The 20,473-nt window shown below is 37.7% G+C and overlaps 1 pseudogene; it reads right to left on the bottom strand.

The window, feature by feature from the left end:
• Nucleotides 1-1,889: 1,889 nt before the first annotated feature.
• LOC132522602 (WD repeat domain phosphoinositide-interacting protein 3-like) overlaps nucleotides 1,890-20,473 on the bottom strand; it is a 96,149-nt pseudogene continuing 77,565 nt past the window's right edge.

Raw genomic sequence — 20,473 nt, 5'->3', positions numbered from 1 at the left:
ATCTCCACAGCTCTGGTGACTTTCTAAGGGCAGAATCTTAGAATAGAAATGTTGGATCAAAGTATAAGTCACACTTTTAAAGTTTTTGCCACTTATTGCCAAACTACTTTTTGCGCAGTTTTTACTAATTTGTAGTTGCACTAAGAAGTGCACAGCTTGACAGGCAAAACATAATATATAATTAATAATTATTTTTCCTTATTATATATGAAGTGAGGCTTGTTTCATAATACTTATTGGACAACCATATTCTGTGAATTGCTTTGCGGAGCACAGGCTCTGGACGCGCAAGCTCAGCGGCCATGGCTCACGGGCCCAGCCGCTCCGCGGCATGTGGGATCTTCCCGGACCGGGGCACGAACCCGTGTTCCCTGCATCGGCAGGCGGACTCTCAACCACTGCGCCACCAGGGAAGCCCAATTTCCTTCTTTTGAATTAAGGGAGGAAGGGAATTTTCTTTGTATTATAGATGCTTTAGGATGCTCAGGAATGCCCCTAATGGGGGAGTTTGGGCTTGCTTTTTTTTTTTTTTTTTTTAGCAAGCTGGTTAAGCTGTTGATCTGGACTCTATATCATGCTGCCAGTGGGAGCCTATTAAGGACACCTGGGTTAAGATCAAGACCACGAAGTGCATAATTACCATATTATGTTCACGCTTTAGTCTTTTTAGTCTCTTTGTCATGTTTGTTGCAAAACTGAGAATTTGCTGCTATACTGATTCTAAATATTTGCAACCTGAAATCAAAAACACAAAATTAAATTTCTTTATCAAGAATTTAAGAAAACTAAATATATGCTTCAAATAGTACTTAACAATATAGAGCCCATAACTTATTGCAGTTACCCAATGTTAAAAAAAAGTCATGTGCCTTTCATTTTCAAAATATTAGTGTGTAGCTCTTATAAACGTTGGGGAGAGAAAAAGATGTCGGGAAACATAGTAGAAATGACAGACTAAAGCATTATTCTCAACACCGACAGAAATCACCAGAGGACACTTTCTCCTGTATCACTTTGTTGAAAGAGGTGTAGAATATTTTCCTTCATATACTCTAAATTAAATGACTAATTTTTAAAGTCTATGCATTGCTTTGATCCCTACACATAACAGAGAATTGAGTCTTAACCCTGAATAAAGCTGACTCTTCCTGTTTAAGAGACCCAGTCAAGACCCCTAGGAAGGATGGCTACTCCCCACAGTGACACTACAACATGCTTGGACTCTCACTGCAGGGGGTCTGGTGTTTCGCATCGATTCTAACAACTCCAACACAGAAACAGGGGATGGTGGCATGCAGCAGGTGTGCACACATAACCAAACAATGTTACAGGCACAGAAAAATCCCAACATTCAATTTACACAAGGGGAAATGTTCACATTGTGTTTTCTAGCATAATGTGTCTCTTTTCTTCATGTTCAGACTGGAGAAGGAATTTTTCTCCATTTCTAAGGTGAGTTGCTGGTATTATTATCCTATTTAAATCTTGTTACACTGTAAGAACTAACATTTGTCAATTTGCTCATTTCTTCACTGTAGGCCCAGTAAAAAGGAGGGAATCTGTTGCCAAAAACAAATTTCAATTTGTTCACCCTTTTCTCAACCCAGCTCCTAAGTTTATATGGAGTCCCCTCAAATTTTAAATGTAAAGGATGCAGTGGAACTGCTAGAGCTAAATTTCACAGTTGAACTGTGATAAGATAACAAACCAACAGTCAGGTACAAGTTGTTCAAAGCCACTTAAGTATCTACTTTTGCCCTGGTAATTATTCTCTTAATAAATGGAAAGCCTTCCTTAGGAAAGGAAAAGACTTCATATGGCTTTGAGGCCAAAGGTCATTGGGGCAATCCCTTCCTGCCTTTTACCCACAGGTCCACAGTGCGCCAGCGTTAGCCCCAGAGGGGTCTGAGAGACACACCCAGCACTTCAATGGGGTGATCAGCTGAGGGAACCTGAAATTTGGGAAAACTCCATTTGGAAATGAAGTATTTTGGAAGGAAACTGGCTGATGCCAAACTAGACTGTTTATTCTTTTGGATCTTTGGCAGCAAAAATGTACACTGTGCCATGGTCACTAGATACACAGATGAGGGAAGCATGCTATGATAAATATTTACTGCTTGAGATGTTCTTCATAGTTCCTGGATTCAATGCCCTGATAGAAGCAGCAAATATTCTCATGAGTCCCCTTTTCAGATTGCAATTCTTTTCCCCTACAGGTCGAGAGCAGTGCAGCTCCGGATACCTTCCTGTACGGGGATGTCCACTGGCAGCATCCTGGTGCTGGCCAGGTCCACAAGCTGCACCTGACTCACGTACGTGTCTGGGAAGTCCAAGAAGGGATTGTTACTACTGGGACACAAGACACAAAGGCCTTTAGAGTTATAGTAGGTTTTAAAGACATGCAACTAACTGGTAGGGGTTGTGTGCGCATGTAAACACCTTAATCACGAGGTCCAAAGGGACAATTTTCTGTCTCACCTCAATTTGGCTTCCTTGAATTCTGTGGAAAAGTCTAGGTTAATGAGCGTGTTCTTTTTCAAGAGCTCCTCTTCTGGCAAAAGGGTTAGGCTTTCGGTTGCATGCAAGTTGTACCATGTTAGGCGGAATTATAACCTTGTTACTGTTTTTATATGGAAATTAAGTACGGCTTAAAGAGATGGATATGAGTGCCAAGTTGACAAGGGGTGGATCTGTGATAGTTAAGTTTATATGTCAACCTGTCTGGATCAGGGGATGCCAAGATATTTGATTAAACATTATATTTGGATGTGTCTGTGAGAGTGTTTCTGGATAAAATTAGCATCTGAATCGTTGACTTAGTAGATTGCCCTACCTAATGTGGGTGGGCATCACCTAATTCGGTGAGGGCCTGAATAGAACAAAAAGGCTGAAGAAGGAGGAATTTGCCCCCTTTTCTGCCTATTGTTTGTGATGGGATATTTCATCTCTTTTTCTGCCCTCAAACTGGGATTTATGTCATGAGCTCCCCGCATTCTCAGGCCTTCGTTTCAGAGGGAATCCCATCACCGGCTTTCCTGGGTTTCCAGTTTATACATGGCAGGTTGTGGGACTTCTCAGTCTCCATAATTGTGCGAGTCAATTCCTCATAATAAATCTCCTTTTATATCCTATTAGCTCTGTTTCTCTGGAGAACCCTAACTAACACAGACACCATAAATAGTCACTCTCTTGCACTGCTGGTAAATTGCTACAGTCTTTCTGGAAGGGAATTTGTGAGGGTACTTCTAAAGCTTTAAAAATAGCCATGCTTTTTGAGATTACAATTCTACATCTAGAAGTTAGCCAATAGAAGTATCTATGGATGAATTTACAGATTTCTCTACACAAATGAACATCTCAGTATAGTTTAGGAAGCTAAAAAATAATTAGACATAACTTAAATGTCTCATTATTGGGGATTTATCAAGAGAATTATTTTATCCTTCAAAGCTACACTGTGAAGGTTATTTTTTGACAGAAATGGGTACTCTTGTATTAGTCTTATGTGACATGAAGTTATAAAACAGAATGTGGGGAAAAGTGGTGGGGTGGTGGTGGTATGATGAAGTGGGAGATTGGGATTGACATAAATACACTAATATGCATAAAATGGATAACTAATAAGAACATGCTATATAAAAAATAAATAAAATTCAAAAAAATATATATGGGTAGAAAAAAGTCTAGAAGGGAATCATCAAAATATAACCAATGGCTGTTGTGGTACCGTAGAATTAAGAGTGATTTTTCTTCTCTTTCCAATTTTCCAAATAGTTTGTAATGTACTACTTTTAAATTTCATATATTTACTTTTATTGTAAAATATGATAGTTTATGACAACCAAGAAAAGAGATTTATAAGATTGGAGAAAACAAGGACAAGGAATAAATTCTAGACCCCCAAAAAAAAAAAAACGAACAGAATGTACTTATGATGCCATTTTTATATATAATTTTTTGACACAAACCTGCATTCCTACAGAAAATGGATTTCTGTTTTAAAGTCAAGGGTGTGAAAAAGGAGACAGCAATGATGGGATTCCTCTCAGAAATGAAAGCTGAGTCTATAAATATCACTAGTTCTAATAACTATCTCCAAAGGAGTTAAGGTATAAAGATCAGGAACTTTATTTTAAATGCTCTTTTAAAACCTCAGAACTTTTGTCACTTATCCTTTTCAAAAATTGCCTCACTATTTCCCCATAGTAATCACTCATTTATTTAATAAATATTTTTAAGCACCTATTATGTGCCAGGCACTTTTTTAGGTGCTGGTGCATGAGCCATAAAGAAAACAGTCATTGTTCTCATGTTAGCATAGTCAGGTTCACAGTAACTGACTTTAAACAGCCTAATGTGTCAATGAGTGATAAATGCTGTGAAAAAAAATAATGAAGCAGAGTGAAGAAATAGAGAATGCAGCCTCTTTGCTTAGCTGACATTTGAATAAAGACCCCAAAGGAAGTGAGGAGGTAGGCTAAGCTGAGTTCCAGGGGAAAAGGAGTAGCATTGCAAGCAAAGATGACAGGATGATGGCCCTGGGTCAGGAGTGTTCGGTGGCTTTGGACCAGCAAGGAGATCAAAGAAGCTAGAACAGAGTAAGGCAAAGGCAGAATGGAAGGGATAAAATTAGAGAGGTAATAGAGAGTCAGACAACATATTGAGATGAGGGTTAGCAAGGAAATTCTTCAATTATGCAGCCTTATGTCCAAGTTTTACAAGAAAGCAAGGAGCTGGACGGATTCTGTACAACTCTCAGAGAGTCTTAGGTGAAGGGAATCCCCAAAGGTAATGACTGCCAACAGGTAAACAAAACAGGGTCAGTATTTAGGTCTATTGACAGCTGTGAAAGGTATCTGGAGACAGTTTGGGGGCTAAGAAGGTGGGGCTGGGGTTTCCTTGAAACCCAAAATGATTCAGAAATAATTTGCATTATAAATATATTTTCAAATAAAAGTTTATTTTTGAAAATATGTTAGAAAGTGTCAGTGGGTGCTCTTATTGGGTAACCTAGCGTGAAGAATGAATATCCTCCAGTTCACTTCTGCAGTTAGTTTTGTTTTTCTTTCAAAGAATAAGCATGTAGAGGCTTGCAATGGCTTGCTATAGACAAAAGGAGTAATTTGAATTTTTCTCCTGGACTCAGAAATGATCCAGATTATTTGGCAGCTTGACTTCTTCCAGTTTGCTTTGCATTTGCATTTTAATATAGTGCCAATAGACATAACTATCTTCTTTGAACACTTTACTCCTTTCCTTTACAGAGTAGTAATTCTGATCAGAGGATAAAATAACAACTTAAAATGAAACCTCTGATGGAAATCAGGCCAACCGATCGAAATAAATAAATTTAAAAAGAAATCCTACCTCAAGATGTATGTACAATAGAGTGAAATGATACACTCCTGCTATTTCAGAAAAGATGAATTACTATAAATGCTGCCTAAACAAGAGATGAAACTTCAAAATATTGGCAACTGAAAAAACACAGAGCTTAACCAAGGAGAGGAAAACATACCATGTAGATTTGCTATGTCCTTTTAACCATAAATGCCTTAAAATTTGTTAATTAATTAAACATTATTGTGTATATATTCTGTGCCAAGGACTATGCTTGGCACTAGGATAACTCAGTCTAGTAGGGAAGGATGGTAAGTGAACTAATTGTATTATAAACATAATGAAAGAAGTAAGCTCACAGGAGTGTGGGGAGTTACTGTAGAAACACAGAAAAGACTGAAGAACTGGGAAAGGCTTCCTGAAAGAGATATTGCCTGGGAACCCTGAAATTTAGGATTTGAAGGATGGTGCAAGCAGGAACATCCCTGGAAAAGAGTCAAGAGACCTACATTCCAGTATGAACTCTACCATTAACTAAACTTGAGACTTGAAAGGTCACGGGAAGCATTCATGAAGGGAAGAGACAGGAAAAGCAAGGATGCTATGAAAGTAAAGAATGCTTGACACAGCTTGGAAAAGACTGCGGGCCTTGAGGAGTGTGGCTGTAGCCCTTTGACCAGCTACGCCTAGGGAGCTACTTATTCTGGGTTTCCTGGACTCAAGAGAGGCAGTGCTGGTCACTTTAGTATTTTTCCTGCATGTCCTCTATTGTCTATGGACTTTTCCAACTCCTCCATAACAATTTTTGAAAACAAAATGTGATCTAATCCATTGCTTTTCAATGGGTGGTCCCAGAATCTCCCACAATACAATCACCCAAGGTCCTTATTAAAAATGCGGACCCTGAGTCTTACCTTAAGGTTGCTGAATCAGAATATGTGTATCTAGAGTTAGGAAACCTGTATTTAACACCCTTATTAGGTGATGTGTTTGCACCAACTCATTCTGGTCCACCTATTCCATCCTCCCTGCCAGCCACGGAAACTGGTACCATATTTGTACTTCCAAACACGGACATGTTGGGGATTGAACCCCATGACTCTCAGTCCCCACCTTACTCTACTGTGTAATTTCCTATTTTTGATCCAACAATTTAAACTTATTTAGTGTTTCCAGAAGTAATGTGGAGCGATTCTTATGTTAGGCTGTTAAGAAGCCAAATAGGAACTTAAATTGTGCACACGGTAATATTTTTATATTACCTGTGAGCAAAAATATTCATGGAAAAATACTGAAAGGAAACACAACCAAATGTTAGCCATTTTTGCCTTCATGGGGCAAGAATGTTGTCTTTATTCATCTTTCTCTCTTCCCATATTTTGTATCCTCCAAAACAAGCACATATTTTATAATTTAAAATAACAATAACTTCATTTAACCTGGGATAAAATTAAAATTGAAATGCCTAAAGCAATAAGAGACCCTCAGAGAACTTTCAAAGCCTCTGGTAAATTGCGTTTTCAAGATTTAACCGTCTCTGTTGGCTCTGACCTCCCAGATGGTATGGATCTGCTCAGTGATCTCTGACCTCACTTGATTTCTGAAGATGTCCTTTGACCATCAAACTTTGCCCTACTTTTCCTGAAAAATTAAGTCATTAGAAACTTTGACTCACGGACGAAAAAGGTTTGGAAGGTTTCTATTTGGAAGATGAATAAAAATCACAGGGAGTAGTGTCTGTTCACTTCTAAAACTCTATAAATCTTTTTTTGTGAGAAATTTTAAAGGCAGGCTTTAAATTCTTGATCTAGGATTTGAAAGTTAACGAGCATAAAAAGAAATTAAGATACTCTTCCCATATAGAGATAAAGCCAAAATTTTTAAAGATTTTGATTTTCTTTTGGTAATTGTTTTAATTATGAACTGAGTGATTATTTATAAATTTATTTTAAAATTTTTATGTAATGTACTGCTATTATGTACAATTTAGAAAATAAAAAATAATATTAACTATCCATAGTTTTGCTATATATTAATAATACAGTGTATTTTCTACAGTCTATGCATAGGTCTGTGAATAATTACATATAATTTGGATTCTTATAATTTTTTATAATATTCTAACACACATATTTTCATGTTACTATACAGGCTTTTTTTTTAACATCTTTATTGGAGTATAATTGCTTTACAATGGTGGGTTAGTTTCTGCTATATAACAAAGTGAATCAGCTATACGTATACAAATACGCCCATATCACCTCCCTCTTGCGTCTCCCTCCCACCTCCCTATCCCACCCCTCTAGGTGGTGACAAAGCACCGAGCTGATCTCCCCGTGCGACGCAGCTGCTTCCCACTAGTTATCTATTTTACATTTGATAGTGTATATATGTCAGTGCTACTCTCTCACTTCATCCCAGCTTACCCTTTCCCCTCTCCATGTCCTCAAGTCCATTCTCTACCTCTGCATCTTTATTCCTGTCCTGCCCCTAGGTTCATCAGAACCATTTTTTTTATTCCATATATATGTGTTAGCATACGGTATTTGCTCTTCTCTTTCTTACTTACTTCACTCTGTATGACAGACTCTAGATCTATGCACCTCACTACAAATAGTTCAACTTCGTTTCTTTTTATGGCTGAGTAATTAGAAACATCATTGAACCAAAAGATTTCTGATACTAAAATCAACACAGCACTAATTTATTTTGTTCAGATTATGAATCTACTTCAAATCACCTAAGATATGCTTTTGGTCTCATGACACATTTAAATAGTTAAGAGGTATTGCATTCTATTTTCCATTGTCCTATGATATAATGAATCATATCTAGGGGAAACAGTGATAAGGGGCAGCATAAGTTTAGGTGAAAAAAACTTACTTTTAGCTCTCATGAAGGTATCCATCTAATGGATATTCATATAAAAGAGTTTATGACTAAATAATCAATATTATCAACTTCTTAAATAGAAAACCTAACTTGTGATCACAAATGAGTTTGACCAAATTTTTGTGATTCTAATTCTAATGGGAACGCTTCCCATTCCCCTGTCCCACTTTAGAAGCTGTAGCCCCTTCAAGTCTGGTATAATGTAGAGAAAATAGACAGCTACTGGGCTTGGAAAATCTTAGGCAACTTTTACTGAGCTGAGCATTGAAATATTTCCAGATGGATATGAACTCTCTGAACATCTGGGTACTGATGTATTACCTGGAGACCTCCCTATTTATTCCTCAATAAGTCAGATGGCATCCAAAGCTAGATAAATCCTTAACATGAAGAAAGAAGGCGGCAAAATAGTCTACAGTAAATGATGTAGCAGGTAACTACTGGTTATACATAAAGGAACACTGGTTAATAGAAGGCACTGATAGTGCCTCATCTTGGAGACCAGAAATAACAGTCCCAGGAAATTTGAGTCCAGTTTCCCTGCTCTTTCAGTAGGGAGCTTATTATAGCTCCCCTAGTTTCAGTTAACTCTCATAAAAAGCTTCCCAAGCAATTTTTACATTAGAATTTCCCTTTTCTTTCCTATAGTGACACATGCTCTTTACACTTAAACTTAAATTGTCCCACATCAATCACCTAGTAGTTCACTCTGGGCTTTAGACAAGATACAGCTGATTCACAAAACAAGCAGAGTGCAAAGTGGCTCTCTTCCCTAACTCTAAATTCAATTCATCATGCTGATATCTTGAAATCAGCTACTGGGAGAGTACTTTAAACCACAGAAATCAGCACACACTTTAAATCAGAAGCCTCACCCCCAGCCCCAGGGGCTTGTCTGACCAGCCTGCCACTGTTTGTAGAGTTCTGTGTATGGCTAAAGCATAAGCACAGTCTGATAATCGTGCACTTGGTGGCCTTGATATTAACATAGATGTTCTTAATTGGCTCTCACTGGCAGTATGATCTAGAGTCTAGACACAATAGCATAAGCAGCTTGCAAAGAAAAATGAAAGACAAATTTCTCATTTAGGAGCATTCCAAAGTGACCCACTGTACAAAGCATAGAAAACCCCCTTCCTCCTCTTAATTCAAAGGAGAAGACAAAGATGAAGAATGAAGAGGAGCAGGAAGCAGAGGAGGTGGAGGAGAAAAGAAGGAAAAAGAAATAAAAATAAGGAGGGTGGAAAAAAGGCTTGTCAAAAATCCTGCTTTTTCCACAGTGGCCAAAATCCATGGTCATCATTCATCCTTTGTTTCAGAGGCACTTTTACTATGGATTTTATTTCTCCTTTTCTTTTATTTTACACCAGTATTAGAGTATCCTACAACATGCCCTATGATTAGTACAGAAGCTTTCTGGACCATGCTTTGCTTCTGCACCTCAAAATCCAAGATTGTCTACTCCCTTGAGGGCCCTAAACTCCACTAATGACTCATAATCAAATGTTCTATTTCTAAGACTCATAATAAGGGATTCTCAGATGTAAAAGCAGCAGTCACAGGCAAAATAAGGTTAGATAAAAGAGACTGAACTTGAAGCACTGCTCTTGGAGGGATCCAAAGGTTTAAATCAGACTCAGTATAAAGTTGGCTTTCAGAAAAGTAAATGTCTTATTAAACTGCTAGCTTGACTCCAATTTCTCAAAGACCCTTATTCTAGTTTATTGCAGTTTAATACTAGTCAAATATTCACATTTTTAAAATATATTCTATTGAGACTTTCTGAATATCAGATAATAGCCAAGTGAGATATCCAAATTTCTCATTCAGGCAGTTCAGATTAGATGGTTTCATAAATTATATCAATGGTTCAGCACATACTCAGCAGTCTCAAGATACAGGACGATTTCTATAAGTCCACGTATATGTCTAAGTATAATTGGTATCCCCATGAATTGCAACAAAAAGAAGGTAAAGGTGAAACATACGTACTATAATTTGCAGTTTGCACCATATTTCAGGTGCATTTCTGTTTTGACATTATCTTCAACTTAATTGCCTTTTTCAATCAAAATCTTAATTGTATAGTTAATGCTAATTAGTTGATGAAGTATTATAATTAACTGTGTACACTTTCTATTATGTGGTTACACCTATACATGAGTTCTTTAAAACTAAGCTTGTCTATAGATACCTCTAAATGAAAGTATGTAAAAAGTTACCTCTAAGTGTTAATTTTCAGAAAGATCAAAACATATGAAATTAGACCTTTTATTTTGAAAATTAAATTCTAAACTCCTCTTCCCAAATCAAGAAGTTAATACTTTTTCTCACTAAAAAGTAAGGAAATGTGATTTAGAAAATGCCTAAGCTTCCAGCTCTGTGGTAGAAAAATTTATAGTTTTAGGTAACAAATTCTCTTAAAATCCTTCATGAATTATTTAGATCACTATTTCCCTAATTTGGCCATGTATCAGAATCTCTTAGGAAGCTTTTAAGAATATAGATCTCAGGAACTCTGTCTAGATCAATGGAGTCAGGACCTTTGGGGTGGAGCTCAAGAATTCATATTTTCAAAAAATTTTTTCTCCAGGTTATTTTTATGTGTAATCAAGTTTAGGAATAAAATATTTTAGATAGTTACGTACTTCCTACCATCACTTGCTATCCCCACTCTCATTCTTCCACATACTCCAAAAAGCAAATCTACATAAACGTGAAGCCGAGTACCAAATTTAGAGAATTTGAATTGGTCTGACTTAACATGTAGTTCACAAAGTTCACTCTGGAGGCCCCTGTGGAAAAGGCAAAGACAGGAACTTTTACCATCCATAGCTATTGCAACCATGATACCAGTTCAGAACCGGGTGGCTTCTGATCAGGACCTACATTATAGAGAAAACAGTGAAGATTTAAAATATGAACCCAAATCACAACGCTTGATACTCTCAATTGCCAGCTTTGCTTTGTGGCCTGTTACTTCTCGCACATCAGCAACTCTTTTTTGCATCCTCTACTGTAAAAAGATTTAGGAATTTATAAGTGTTAAGTCCCTTGAACCACAATGGGATTCTAGCTGTAAAACATACAGCGAACCCAGAAGGTCATTTTGGTAGTGTGGGTTCCACCCAGAAATTAGAGCCTGAGATAAGAACTTGAATGCAGGTAATTGGTGGTGGCAGAGGGTGAGGTGTAATGCCAGGGAACAGTACAAGGGGTGTTCTTGAGTTGGTCACAGCTGTGGGCACTGGGGCTAGATTATGCTGGAATCTTCTGAGGAGCAATGTAGAATGTGCCTCCAAATTGCTCATTGGAAGGAAAAAAGAGAAAGCCATTCATGTACCAGCTCCCATCTCCCAGTAGTCAAGGACCGCCCCATCAGATGCTTATTCTATGGCATTCCAGTCTGCACAAGTGTGAGTGCCACCCAGTTGCTACAAGTATCCCATACCACAATGTCAGAGAAGACGTGGAGCACAGAACAGAAGGCATGCAGACAGGCAAAGCTGAGGAGCTCTCAGATCCCATATGTGTGTGAAGCTGGTTGTTACAACAACAGCTGGCTTAAAACTTGGGCCAGGAAGACCAGGACGAGGCACAGAAGTTGTCCTATACAGTCATGCATGTATCGGGAGGCTACTGTTCTGCCGTGAGCCTGCAGCTTAGAGGTGTGAGGTTCCAAGGCTGAGTACCCTTATTTATGCATTGAAATAGTTCCAGAGTTCTCCAAATTACCAAAAACAGCATGAAGTTATGCTCCTTACATACCGTTACATTGGCAGTCTCTGTACAGTATCATCTCCCTTGCTCCTTATACTGTTAATTTCTTACCCCCCATTCACGCTTTCTCCTTTCTGTTCCTATTGAGCATTGCTTTGTATTTCACCTGTAACCAGTGAGAAGCTAATTTAGCTTCAAGTGTATGGTACACCCTTAGACAACGAACAAGATATGGAAATTATAGTTAGGGTACCAGGCACCTCCATGATAATTTTGGCATAAGTCTCCTCCCTGACTAGAATTACCTCACTATCAAACACCACTAGAGACAATAAGAAGACTACTGGTGCTCTGAAACCAGGCTCCTTGGGTTCCTTAGGGCATACAAGTAAAGTAAGTGGTGGAGTACTTAAAGTATTTTGAAGATTCATGGTGAATGATACATGTGGAAGAACCCGACACAGCACATGTGCCTGACTTGTTATTGTCTGCCGTGCTTCTGGAAGATAGGCCTTGCTCCCCTTCGTCCCTGCTCTTAAATATTTCTAAGAGATGATGCGACTTTGCCTGACATGCCATCATCACCACTATGCACTTAGAAAGTCAGGTTCCCATCCCACCCCCACGAACTTTCTAATTCCACTGTTTGGACACTGTCTCTGATGGAAGACCACTTTTCAACGTCATTGACTGTCTGCATCTGACCTGTGATCTGTGCTAATCCTCTTGCCCTCAGCTTGATTGTCTCTTTATTTCCAGCAAGGCATGGACCCAGCATCTGGGAACATGCACCTTGATTCTTTGCTGGGAGACTTGTTACAGGAAATTGTGCCTTTCTGTATTGCTGTTATGTGAAGGAATTCAGTATTTCATAGAAACAGAATAATTAGATTCACTTATGCTTTCAAGGCATTACATATTACTGTGCAGGAACTCATCAAGTTGAGTTTGATCTAAAAGAATACAAAAACAGAAAAGCAGAAAGGAATTATTCATTCCCTCACCCTTCTTTTTGCAGTTCACATGAATATCCCATCTCTAATCCCACTCTTTAGTCATATTAATTACGACTCTATTTCTATGGCGATGGGAAGAAAGTGATACTAAGACAGGTTTAACAAAAAGGGGGGAATATTTTCATTCATAAAACTGAACAGTTAAGGGGGTATTTGACTTCAGATATGGTTTTACCCAGTGTTCAACAAGAAGCAAATAGACGTTTCTATCTTCATTTCTTGGCTTTGCTTCTACAACATTAGATACATGTTCTGCAGAACCTCACTCCCACCCAGCAGCTATAATGTGACTGCAGCAGCTCCTGTCCCTTCATGCTTCTGTGCAGGAAAAAGTCTGAGAGTATTTCTTAGGATTCACAGTGAAATTCTTATTGCACTTCACTGAATCTCATTAGCTTATGCATTTATATTGGACTCATGGATTGAATTTTGTCCCCTTCAAATTCATATGTTGAAGTCCTAACCCCTCCCCACCTCCAGGACGTGTGATCGTGACCCTGTTTGGAAATAGGGTCACTGCAGATTTAATTAGTTAAGGTGAGGTCATATGGGAGTAGGGTAAGTCCCTAATCCAAATGACTGGTGTCCTATTTTCCTATAAAGGGGAAATTTGCAGATACACTGGCACACAAGGAAGATGCCACGTGAAGGCAGAGATTGGGATGATGCAGAAGAACCCAAGAAATGCCAAAGATTGCCAGCAAAACACCAGAAGCCAGCTGAGAGGCATGGAACCGATTCTCCTTCACAGCTTCCAGAAGGAACTAACCCTGTAGACACCTTCATTTTGGAACTGTAAGACTGTAAGATAATAACTTTCTATTGCTTAAGCCACCAAGTCTGTGGTACTTTGCTATGTCAGTACCAGGAAACTAATACATGCGCCAATCACCACGGTCAAGCGAAAGCAATACTCTGGCCAGGCTTGAGTCACATGCAGGCCCGCCATACCAGGAATGGAATGACAGCACTGGAACAGACTGAGGGAGGGGGTGAGTCTCAGGGGGATGTTAGAGTTGGAGGATGAATGGAAATTGGGTAGAATAAATTTCAGCTGTCAATGATACAGTTCCCTATCTTCTATCAATTTCAGGGGGAACAGAGTTCACTTCTCTATTTATCGATGTGATAAATATTTTTCCTCTTTCAGTCTTTCAGTTACACCTGATATTTTCTCTTCTGCACAAGGTCAAGTGTTTCTCAGGCCCTTAGAAACACTGGAAATGTCCATAATTTCCTTCCCAGGTTGAAGGTGTTAATGGAAGCAATGACAATGTAAGATCCTTGAAAAATAGTTACAATGATATTTCAGTAATCAGAGTATTTGATCAAAATGTTTGTCCATAAAGTATGAGAGAGATTTTACTATACTAATATACCAAAGTAGTGATATGAGCATATATAGAAATTCTACAAACAGTGCAAGAGGGTTCCCTTTTCTCCACACCGCCTTTTACAAGCATTTATTGTTTGTAGATTTTTTGATGATGGCCATTCTGACTGATGTGAGGTGACACCTCACTGTAGGTTTGATTTGCATTTCTCTAATAATTAGTGATGTTGAGCATCTTTTCATGTACCTCTTGGCCATGATATGTCGATTACTCAGCCATAAAAAGAAATGAAATTTGCAGAGATGTGGATGGAACTAGAGTCTGTCATACAGAGTGAGGTAAGTCAGAAAGAGAAAAACAAATATCGTATATTGATGCATATAGGTGGAATCTAGAAAAATGGTACAGAAGAACCTATTTGCAGGACAGGAATAGAAACGCAGACATAGAGAATGGACGTGTGGACATGGGGCAGGGAAGGGGAAGGGGGGATGAATTGAGAGATTAGGTTTGACATAAATACACTACCATGTGTAAAACAGCTAGCTAGTGTGAACCTGCTGTATAGCACAGGGAGCTCAGCTCGGTGCTCTGTGATGACCCAGATGGGTGGGATGTGGTGCAGGAGGGAGGTCCGGGGGGGGGGGTATATGTATACATACAGCTGATTCACTTCACTGTACAGCAGAAACTAACACAACATTGTGAAGCAACTGTACTCCAATAAAAAATAATTTCTACAAAAAGCTAAACTTTGGAATGGTGTATAAAAAAAAGGAAAAAAAGGAGCTTTCAGGTTGGGATAAATTCTACAGAGTAGTAATATGTGTGAAGCAAGGAATTGTGCTTTAGAGGAGAGTTGAAATCAATGCTGGTATTATTAATGTATATGTTGAGATAATAAATGTTTAGCCATTGGTATATATATTCATGAAATGGGGTATTAACATTCTGTTTGTTTTATATTTAACTCTGTAGGGTCTACTAATTTACAATTAAATTAAAAAATCCACTAGGACTAATGAGCTAATAATTGCAAAGAACTCTTGAGCATGGATAAAAGGCACCAAGGGAGGACAAACTTCTATTCATGAAAATCGAAACATCTAAGACTTTAATTACATCCCTTGCTAGAAGGGACTTGTAATCAGTTATGGGGACTAGCTCATTAATGATCTGCTGTGGGATTCCTGAACAACATATTGAAAGCTATTTCACTTACCAAATGTGAATATGCTTCAGAGCAGGCATTTTCTGATAATTCTGTTTCAATACAGCAGGTTCCCTTTTTCTTTCAAATTCAAAGGATTCTAATTAGTTCTATAGTATAACACACCTCTGCATTGTCAGAATTTTCATTTCAGTTTTTAAGTTGGGCAGTGAGTGTATGTTTGAGGGATATTATTTCTAGGTTGGGGGAAGGGGAATAAATAAAAGAATTTCTTCAACTCTCTGGGTAAAGATAGTTATGGGACTAGGCTCAGTGAAATAGAGACTCAAATATTTGGTTCTCAGTGCTGGAATCCTGAGTTTGCCCAAAGAAGCATTGAAGGAAGTGCCAAAGTTTCTCCAAGTATGGTATTTGGCGACCAAATGTTCTGGAAAATATATGAAGAAGTTTTATACATATACATCTATACATGTGTATACATAATCTCTAACCTGAAAATTTTTAAACCTACTTAAAAATGGGAACAATAGTACAATGAACACCCTTAAATTCACTTTGATTCCAGCATATATATTTTGACATATCTTTGTAAAAGTTTGAATCTAATATTTATTTGTTTATATTTATTATCTACATTGGAAAACGTTAATTAGTAATCTAATGTTGGGAATTTAGATGATGACAATTTATTTTCATTTTATTCATCTACATATTCTAATACAATGAATATGAATTACTTATATAAATAAAACACCCTGCAAAACGATTCTTACTGAATTATTTAGAAATGCTTTCATTGGGATGTTATTGAAGTTTCATAAATTTCATGTTATGCATTTGAATCTATGTGTAGCAACAAAATTTGTGATCAGGTGTGAGTTACAAATCCCTGAAAAACAGTAAAAATTCAAGATTTGATTTTTCCCATATACCAGGGAGTTTGCAGGTAGGAAGTCCAGGGCTGGTACCTTGGTCCCGTAAATTCATAAAATACTCAGGTTACCCCTATATTTCTATCATCCTTATCATGTATTCCAGGTCACATGATCTTAAGAAGTGTCCTCAGGTTCTAGTGTCAAGTCCTCATTCCAATGAGGAGGATGGAAGACAGCCTCTGCCAGTGAAGTTTGCCCATTTAAAGGAGTTATTTCTCTCTCTCTTTTTTTTTTTTTTTCCAAAATCTCAACCCAATGACTTGTAGTCATATCTCAATGTGTAGAAATAAATCACTTGGCCATGTCAGGCAGTAAGTAAAGCTGGGAATGTAATGTTTTGCCAGGCACAATGCCTCCTCTAAAAAAAAAACTGACTGTGAAACACATCATTTTATATACCACTAAAAGAGAAAAAAAATCTCCTACCAATGAAACTATGGCATGATTTTCTTTTCATTTAGAATATTTATTTGCTACTCATTTAAAGAATACTTTTAGTTTTTTTTTTTTTACACTTAGACTATAGTCATATATCATGCTGTTCTGTGTTCAGGACATCGTGCATACATACACTTTTTATTTAATTGGTAAATTGTAACAATCTTTTTGAAGACATCGTGAAAAGCAATTAAATTCAAAATGATTGGTACCAACAACACACGTAATACATTGATTATGTTGATGTGACAACAAAGTAAACAGTACTGACCAAATTCACATACGATCAAGCATGATGCCTCTTGGCCAACAGCGAAGGCAAGACACCAACAATGGCAAGGGTATGGAACAAAAACAAGTTTGTCCTGGAACCAGTCAGTATGGCACCTAAGAATTAACTAGACTGCTTTTGGATTGTCAGTGGTGTTTGCAACATGACTACTTGAATCTGTGTGGCAGAAACTTTAAATTTAATTCATATTCTTTTTACAAAGGAGGTGGTGGTATTCTCTTCTAAGTAACTATTTGAGAATTGAATGTAACTACTTTCAAAAGACAAAAAAATCCAGAAATTAGTTAAAAGTGTTTTAGATTTCATAAGAAGAACTGAGGGAGAAAAAGCACACTGCATCCTGAGCAAAGAAAAGAAGCAGAAATCAGAGGGCAGAGTAAAAAGTGGTATTTGTTCAATGCAACCTTAACAGAGAGAAAGGCTCTGCAAGTAAAGTGTACCGAGGCATTGAAGTTGCATCCCTGAACGTGTTAGGGGCACATAATTAAGCTGAGTGTGAGGGGCAAGGATGCTGATAGGATAATAACTAGCTCAGTCTTCTGCTGTGATCTTGTATGCTCTCATCAGTGCAATTAAGGTCACATAATCCATCACCTAGCAGAGTATCTGGCATATAGTAGTGCTCAAGATTATTTATTACATTGAATTAGAAAATTAAAATTTTTTATTAGGATGAGGGGTTGAGAAATATCCCAGGATATTCATGAGCATTATTTTTTAGTTAAGCAGGTTAAACAGAAGCTCCTTTTAGAGATTTTTATTTCTTGGTGGGGGTGGTAGGGGGTGATATTCAGGTTACTCTCTAACTCTGCAACCTAGGTGGGAACCTGTAGGTAAGAATCAGACATGCCCATCAAAAGCAAAGAAGCTGACTTAAATGTTACATGCTGAAAGAATATCCTAGGTGTCTATCTTCTTACAAGACAAGCATGGGATGTACTGTCAGCAAAAAATGGATTCTGAATGTATACTAGATGTCATTCAATCACATTTATATGCACTTGCTTTCTGTAGCTTCCTGAATTGAATACTGTGGGAAGATAACAGAAGAGACTGATAAAATATAAAGAGAGGCTTGGATCTGATGACTGAGTCATCTGCACCCTACTTCAGATCCACAAAATTTCTCTGCAGCTTTGACTCCAGCATCCATAATTTAAAAATCTGCCAGGGTGATTCTGATGTTCAGCAATGTTTAGCATCCTCTAGACTGGATCATTTCTAGAGTTCTTTTCGGCTTTCAAATTTCATACTTTAACACATTTATCATATATTCAACAAACCTATATATATATATATATATATATATATAATTTTTTTTTTTTTTTTTTTTTTTGCGGTACGCGGGCCTCTCACTGTTGTGGCCTCTCCCGCTGCAGAGCACAGGCTCTGGACGCGCAGGCTCAGCGGCCATGGCTCACGGGCCCAGCCGCTCTGCGGCATGTGGAATCCTCCCAGACTGGGGCACGAACCCTAGTCCCCTGCATTGGCAGGAGGACTCTCACCACTGCGCCACCAGGGAAGCCCTAAACCTATATTTTTAATTTAACAATATATTTTATTTAACCCAATATAACCTAAATATTATCACTTTAACATGTAATAAATATAAAGAGAATTAATGTGATTTTATAAAAAAAAAGAAAAACCAAAAAAAAAAAAAGCTATGGGTTTTACTAGCAGCTGGCAGTTCTACTAGTTCTCACCGCTTCTTACAATATAGAAAACCACAAGAGCCTCATAAACCTCAGATAGGCTCAGGTTTATGAAACTCTAGGGCTAACTAAAGCCCCCAGAGACACAGAGCCTGAGAAATTCCCAGAAGTATGGGAGAAGAGCAAGAGTGTTCTGATCTTAAAATGTTATTTCCATTTGTGTCTCCAACTCTTTGCCCTGTAGTCTTCTGTAACAGCAGAAGTTTATTGCAGTTACAGTGGTCTCTCTGCTATGGGATGAAGGACGGTCTGGAGACCACCAAACTAATTTCATGGAAGAACAAGACTGCTGAACTAAAGATGGGACATAAGGGGCAACTATTACATTAAGGAGACAGAAAAACCATTTGGGGGTTACTACATGTAAGAAAAAGAGTAATATACCAAGTGATATGTTTTGAATATGCCAAATAATATATCAATATACCAACTAATATGCTAATTACATAGTGATCTTTTGATACTCAGCCCACATGGCCTGTGAGGAAATCTTCTGCCTGATGAGGTGTGGTGACGGGTTTGTTCCCCACATTAGGGAACTCAAGAAATAAACATATCTGCCTTTAAATGGAAGCAAAGACAGGTATCTCTCTATCGGTCTTTTTAATTGCCCTGCACCACTTATAATAAAACAAATGTGGTATTATTTCCAACTCAGGAGGCTTCAACTTTGGAGGCTGTGACTGCACAAGCACTGGATATTCATTGACATATACAGCTGTGGCTATAATGAAATGAGTTATGTACCTATGAGAAATTTCTCAATAAAAGTAACTCTAAATATACCACATAGTTTCTTGATGCTAAGAGGGCCTTTACAGGTCTTATCGTTCTTAAAGAATGAGTAGGAAATTGCCAGAAGGAAAATCAAAACGAAGGATTCTGGCAGGTTTAAATTTTCAGATCACATGCAAACACAACACATTAGGAAACAGCAAGTTGTGAAAGATACCAGGGAGTACTTTTAGCTGACAGACTGATAAAAATAAGCTCATGAAGGGTGTGATGAGTTGGATTTTTTCTTCTTCCTTCAGTATCCCTCCCTGCAGGAGGATTATGTTTCATATTCCATCGATTATTTTCCTTATCTATGTCAGTTTCTTTGACCAATGAAATGAGAGCAAAAGTTATGATTGTCACTTCCACTAAAGTTTTAAAAATCAGTAAACAGTACACTATATATATATTTTCCCTTTGTTGTATGCCCAGATTGCATTTCTTCCTTCAGTCTGGTTCCCAGAACAAAAATAATTTGGAGAAGAGCTGCAGTCAACTTGCTAATGGCATATTTCTAAACATTCTCATATAAAAACACAATAAATTACTTAGAGAAGAAGTCAGAATATATGTAAGTAAATAATATATTCTCATGCTTTACCAGGCTCCCAACCACTCCACTGCGATTATTAGTAAAGGACAATTCATTATTTGTTAACTATTGTATTTGCTAATATTAAATAATCAAGGTAGATTCAAAGTAATTGTTATCTTTTCTCAAAACTTTAATTTTAATGCTACAGGAAGCTCTGTGTCCTTAAAAATTCAGGTTATGATTATGCTCTTATGATTAACATTGTACAGCCTATGGCTATGAGTGGATAAGAAGGACAGTGATTG

This window comes from Lagenorhynchus albirostris, chromosome 7 (genome assembly GCF_949774975.1).
Source record: "Lagenorhynchus albirostris chromosome 7, mLagAlb1.1, whole genome shotgun sequence".
Lineage (NCBI taxonomy): Eukaryota > Metazoa > Chordata > Mammalia > Artiodactyla > Delphinidae > Lagenorhynchus > Lagenorhynchus albirostris.
This window is presented reverse-complemented; position numbering and strand designations above follow the sequence as displayed.